Below are 6639 nucleotides of genomic sequence, written 5' to 3' on the forward strand. Positions count from 1 at the left end.
AGTTTCTTCAATTAAAAAACTACTCTGAAAAAGATCAAATGGTATTAGAGAACAAACTCTTGAATTGAACCAACCATTTAGCCAAAGTGAAGTGAAGTGCTTAATGATCCAGCCCTCTAGAAGGTGTGAAGTATCTTCATGACAACTGGATGCTTCATAGGGATCTGAACACTTCAAACCTGCTTCTAAATAACAGGGGTGAGCTAAATATTTGCAATTTTTGGTTGGCTCGCCAATATGGGAGTCCTTTGAAACCGTATACTCACCTGGTGTAATATAACAAACAAATTATTTCTGATTAAGATCTTACAGGTAAATCATTGAGATCATAAGAAAACCACACGCAAAGAAATTCTAATTTCAAAATGCTTTAAAATGGACTATGAATCATGCCATCCACAATTAAGAGTTTAGTGGATTTAATACAAGTACTTACAACAGATTTACAAAACCTGTTGTTCCTCTAAGTTCGATGTAAAGAAAAATGAACTTCAGGTATTTAAATACATTGATCTAATTTGTGTTACCTTTGATATAATTGATAGAAGATGAGTCATTAGCAGGCAAAACAACCTGCATTAAAAACAACATTAGTAAAATATGTTAAAAGAGGAGATCATAAGAATACCACACGCAAAGAAATTCTAATTTCAAAATGCATTAAAATGGACTATTAATCATGTCATCCACAATTAAGAGTTTATTGGATTTAATACAAGTACTTACAACAGATTTACCAAACCTGTTGTTCCTCTAAGTTCCATGTAAAGAAAAATGAACTTCAGGTATTTAAAGACATTGATCTATTGTGTTCAATAATATAAATGCTAACACTATTCTCCTTATCCTACGGCCACTGCTAAATCACAAAATTGTACATGCGAAACATGTAAAACACGCACGCTACAAGGGTGAGCTAAATATTTGTAATTTTTGGTTGGCTCGCCAATATGGGAGTCCTTTGAAACCGTATACTCACCTGGTGGTTACTCTTTGGTACAGGTGAGCTGTGTTTGCTTATTGCAATCTGTTTCTATTTATCCATGTATATATCCATTTCATATATTGGATTATTTGATATTACAAATTCGTAAGCAAATCAAGCAAAATCAACACATATAAATAGGCTGTATACTCACCTGGTGGTTACTCTTTGGTACAGGTGAGTTGTGTTTGCTTATTGCAATATGTTTCTATTTATCCATGTATATATCCATTTCATATATTGGATTATTTGATATTACAAATTCGTAAGCAAATCAAGCAAAATCAACACATATAAATAGGTAACCAAATCCACTCATTTCACACAAAGAGTAAATTTAAGAAATAATGTTTGTAAATTAAAATTATAATATATCCGATTTAAAGTTAAAAAAAATCAAAATTACCACAAAGATCGATTATTAAAATGATAGTGAGAGAAAAAAATAATATTTAATTGATATGAAATTAAAGTAATTCATTTACAATTATTTGTATTTGATGTATACTTGTAATTGTTTAACAATTTAATAGTTTGTAACTGAATTGTTATAAATTTTAGATTTCGGTTTACAAATCAAAATATTAATGATTATGATTACTCAATTAATATTAATTTAAGAAATAATGTTTGTCAAAGTCATAAATTTTAGATTTCAGTTTGGAAATCAAAATATTAATGATTATGATTACTCAATTAATATTAATAATAGTTTGAATGTTTGTAAATTATTAAAATTCTAATATATCCGATTTAAAGTAAAAAAAATTCACAATTACCACAAAGATCGATAAGTAAAATGATCGAGTGAGAGAACAAACAATATTTGTATTTAATTTTCAACTTTTAATATTGGTAAATATATATAGTATATATAAATATTTATAAATTATTGACAAAATTATGTCTTTTTGAATCTTGATCAATTTAATTTTATTGAAATTAAATAAATTTAATTTGTTATTTTATGGTGTTAATTGACATAAATTAAAGTAATTCATTTGCAATTATTTGTATTTAATGTATACTTAAAATTGTTTGGCAATTAATATTTTGTAACCGAATTGTTATAAATTTTGAATTTTGGTTTTGAAACCAAAATATTAATCATTATGATTACTCTATTTAATATTAATAATAGTTTAAATTTTTGTAAATTAAAATTTTAATTTATTCAATTTTAAAATAAAAAATTTCACAATTATCACAAAAGATTGATGATTAAAATGATCGAATGAGAGAACAAAAAATATTTGTATTTGATTTTCTACTTTGAATATTGGTAAATATATAGTATATAAATATTTAAAAATGATGGACAAAGTCATGACTCTTTGAATTTTGGTAAGTTTTTTTTTTTATTGAAATTATTTAAATTTGATTTGTTGTTTTACCGTGGTAATTGACATGAAATTAAAGTAATTTATTTTGCAATTTTTTATATTTGTTGTATAATTGTTTGACAATTAATATTTTGTAATTAGTTTTCAAATTAAAATGATCGAGTGAGAGAACAAAAAAATATTTATATTTGATTTTCATTTTTGAATATTGGTAAATATATATAGCATATAAATATTTAGAAATGATGGACAAAATATGTTTGTTGAATTTTGGTCAACTTTATTTTACTGAAATTATTTAAATTAAATTTATTGTTTTATAGTGTTAATTGGTATGAAATTAAAGTAATTCATTTGCAATTATTTATATTTAATATATATTTATAATTGTTTGAGGATTAATATTTTGTAATTGTTATAAATTTTGGATTTCGATTTTGAAACCAAAATGTTAATCATTATGATTACTCTATTAATGTTAATAACAATTTGAATGTTTGTAAATTAAAATTCTAATATATCCGATTTAAAATAAAAAATTTCACAATTACCATAAAGATATATGATTAAAATGATCGAATGAGACAACAAAAAAGTAATAAAGTAAAATACAAGATGAATGTATTTCCAAGTATTTTACTTTAATCATTTTTAGTTTCAACAATAAAGTAATATATTTTATAACTCAATTGTATATCTTAATTTTCAATATTTAACATATCCAAACGATTTCAATATTAATACGATACTTTATTTATTCAAGTCGTTCGTCTAAATTGGTACTTCTCTTCTATTAATTATATTGGTAAAATTGTATATATATTATTGATATAAATACTTAATTAGGACATAAAACTTCATATTTTTTTTCTTCTAAATCCACTTAAATTTAATAAATAAAAATATACCCGCGCAATACGCGGGTTAGCATCTAGTTTCATTAATAATAGCAGTTTGGATACAATAAGAAATATCAAAATATATATATGGAAAATAGCTAAGAATGGAGCTACCATTGTCAACGCATCAACTAGTTGATTGACTTGTCTCATAACAACTCTATTAGGAATTTTTAAAGTAGTAGAAAAAACAAGTCGTCATATGAAAGAATTGCACCTAATTCTAAAACGTCTTCAATATTATAATGGAAGTTATCAACGACGCATTTCAAATCCAACTTGAAATCCACTGCTTCTAAATGTGGTTCTTGAACCCATTTCAATGCAATAAGATACCCATTTAGTTAGCCCTCAAAGACACAGCATAAAGGAAAAAACTATTCTGTTTTTGCGATTACAAAATTATCTCCATCATCCCTGATATACATTCTAATATCAACTCAATTGAGAAAAGCGGAGAAAGAAACATCCTTTCTACACTTGAATCGACCACTAAAAGGTTTTTTCCATTTCATAATATTTCTAGCCGATCATGGAAAATTATAGTGTGAGAGTTGCGTGCAAGTAACCAGTACTCGAGCAAACTGGTATCGCGGTTAATAGCTTGTAGCTTGCTCTCACAACTATTGCTCCATACTACATTGTGTTATAGCCATAAAATCCACATGATCATAACCATACACATTGCATCAGCTGTGCCGATTGATTCCAACAGCCAAAACACAACTTCAACATCAAAATAAAGATACAGAGTCAATACGAATATTAGATAAAAGATAAATGATCAAAATTATATTTAAATTGAATTAAAAAATCATTATATTAATAAGGAAATAAATTTTTTTTTTCTCTTTCTCTTTTCCCTTCTCCTCATCAACTATATCAACATTATCTTTATGCAAACTCAACTTTCAATCCCATAACAAGAATCTAGAAGATGCAACAACAACAACATTATGGAGGAACAAAAACAACAAACAATAAAATATACACCTTTCTCATTTTTCTTTGTCTTCACTATTTAACTCCTTTTCTCTTTTGAAGATGTTGAAAAATACAAGAAACGAGAGTTTGAGTTGTGTTGACCATTTATGAAAATTGATTTGATTGTTAAACAAAAAAATGTGTTCTTTATCAAAACATTCAACTTATGATTGTATGTCAATTTGAGTAAAATAAATTTGAATCATAAAGAACTTAAATCACATAACATAGTTGAGGTAGAGAAGAGACACATGTATTTTTTATACTAGTTCCCAACAACTGTTGCTACTGAAGTAGCAATACCAATCACAAGAAAACGAGAGTTTGAATTGTGATTCCTTTTTAAAATATTAATTTATGCTTTTATCTTAAATTAACTCAAAATCAATTTTGGTTACACATATAAATTCAGAACATTCTTGGTTAGTTAAAAACAAATGAAACAAATTATTTTTACGCGATTAGTGTTAGTGAGTGCAAAATAATAAAAGATAAGGTTAAGAAAATCACACAATGATGTATTCTGGTTCATCCAAGGTGGGCTACATCCAATCCTCACAATTTGAGAGTTTTTCCACTAAAGTACTTAACACAAGAACGTTCTTGCTTTCACATAATCTTTCTTGATCAGTTAAAGCATTCACTATTCAATCTTGAAAAGATTTTTACAATTACCTTTTAGTCTAGAAAGGATTTTTACAAGTTACCTTTTTATCACTAAAAATATCTTTACAATATACTTAAACTATCTTATGAGGTATACTTGAGTTTCAAATAAAATTATGATAGAAGGTTGCAGGATCAAAATCTACTCAACACTTGTTTGAGATTGATTATCAGCAATAGCTCAATAAAGAGATCATTGAAAATAGTGAGAGAGAATTGGAGTTTTTGCTTAATTGAAGAGTTTTGTTTTCTCAAGTATGATTGTTTTAGTAATGAAATTATTTCACTGAAAACTCTTGCTATTGTCTTTATCTTGATGTTCCTTTTATAGGCATGGAGAAAGTTAGAAAGGACTCATTATATTCGTTACTAAACTTGGAGAAAAATATTTGTTCGGGGTTATATTTAATAAACATGTGTGTTGGTTAATCCAGAATATTCTTCTTTGAAACTAGAACGTTCTTTTTTGAAACCAGAACGTTTTTGGTTTTGTGTTGAATGGAAAACATGGCTGAAGGATTTAGCAGCTGTCTAGTGTTAGTCCATTATCTCAAAAGCATGTTGATCTTTCTGCAAAATGTCCAACAACAATGTCCTTTCGTCCTTGCTCTCCTAGTTTTTATTTATTTATCAGTGACAAATATGTATCCCGTATTTTTAATGTATCAATGACTAATATGTGCCTAATATTTTTTTTATATTTATCAGTTATAAGTATTTATCCCTTTTTTTTTATATTTATCAATGATAAATATTTATCGTGCATTATTTATTTATTTATTAGTGACAAATATGTGTCTCATATTTTTTATATGTATCAATGACAAATATTTGTCTCGTATTTTTTATATTTATCCTGCATTATTTTTATATTTATCAGTGACAGACATTTGACCCATATTTGTTTTTATAAATTTATTATTATCAAATTGATAAATATTTGTCTCGTGTATAAATTGTACGCTCTAATGAATTTTTTAGATACCAGTTTCCAGAAATATATGTAACGTGAGAAATTGAAGTGTTAAAAATTGTTATTAGTGTATTAGAATTGTTCTTTTTTCTATATCAACTGTATTAAAAAAAATATTTATTTTAATTAATTATATAGTTATACAAATATTTGTTCCGTGTATAAATTGTACGCTTCAATAACTTTTTTAATTATTAATTTTTAGAAAAACAAAGTAAAAATGTGAAGTGTGAAAAATTATTGTTCTTATTTTTATACCGATAATATTAAAATATTATTATATATATATATATATATATATATATATCAAATAGGTAGATTTAAAAAATTTGTCTTGTGTATGCTTTTTATTATAAATTGTATTAGTATATTATAATTATTCTTATTTTTTTGAAAACATATACAAAAATATACTATTTTTTGTATTTATAGATGGTGTGACAAATACAACATGAAAACTTTAAAACAAAATTTTAAGTTTAAATTTGGATAACTGATGTCCAACCTAACAAAAATATTAAATATTATCAATTTTAACTAATTAGATAGATATACAAACATTTGTTGAGTGTATGATTTTTATAATAAATTATAATTATATAACTATTTTTATTTTTATTTTGAAGATGTCAATAAATAAGAAATTCAAGTAATTAATTAGCGACAAACATTTGACTTGTGTATGAATTGGTGTGAAAAGTTTATTTATATATTTTTTTATCTTAGAAAATATGGTAAATCCCATTATAATTAACTTATATAACTACAAGTTCAAACCTAGCTAACAAT

This window comes from Cicer arietinum, chromosome 5, assembly GCF_000331145.2.
Source record: "Cicer arietinum cultivar CDC Frontier isolate Library 1 chromosome 5, Cicar.CDCFrontier_v2.0, whole genome shotgun sequence".
NCBI lineage: Eukaryota > Viridiplantae > Streptophyta > Magnoliopsida > Fabales > Fabaceae > Cicer > Cicer arietinum.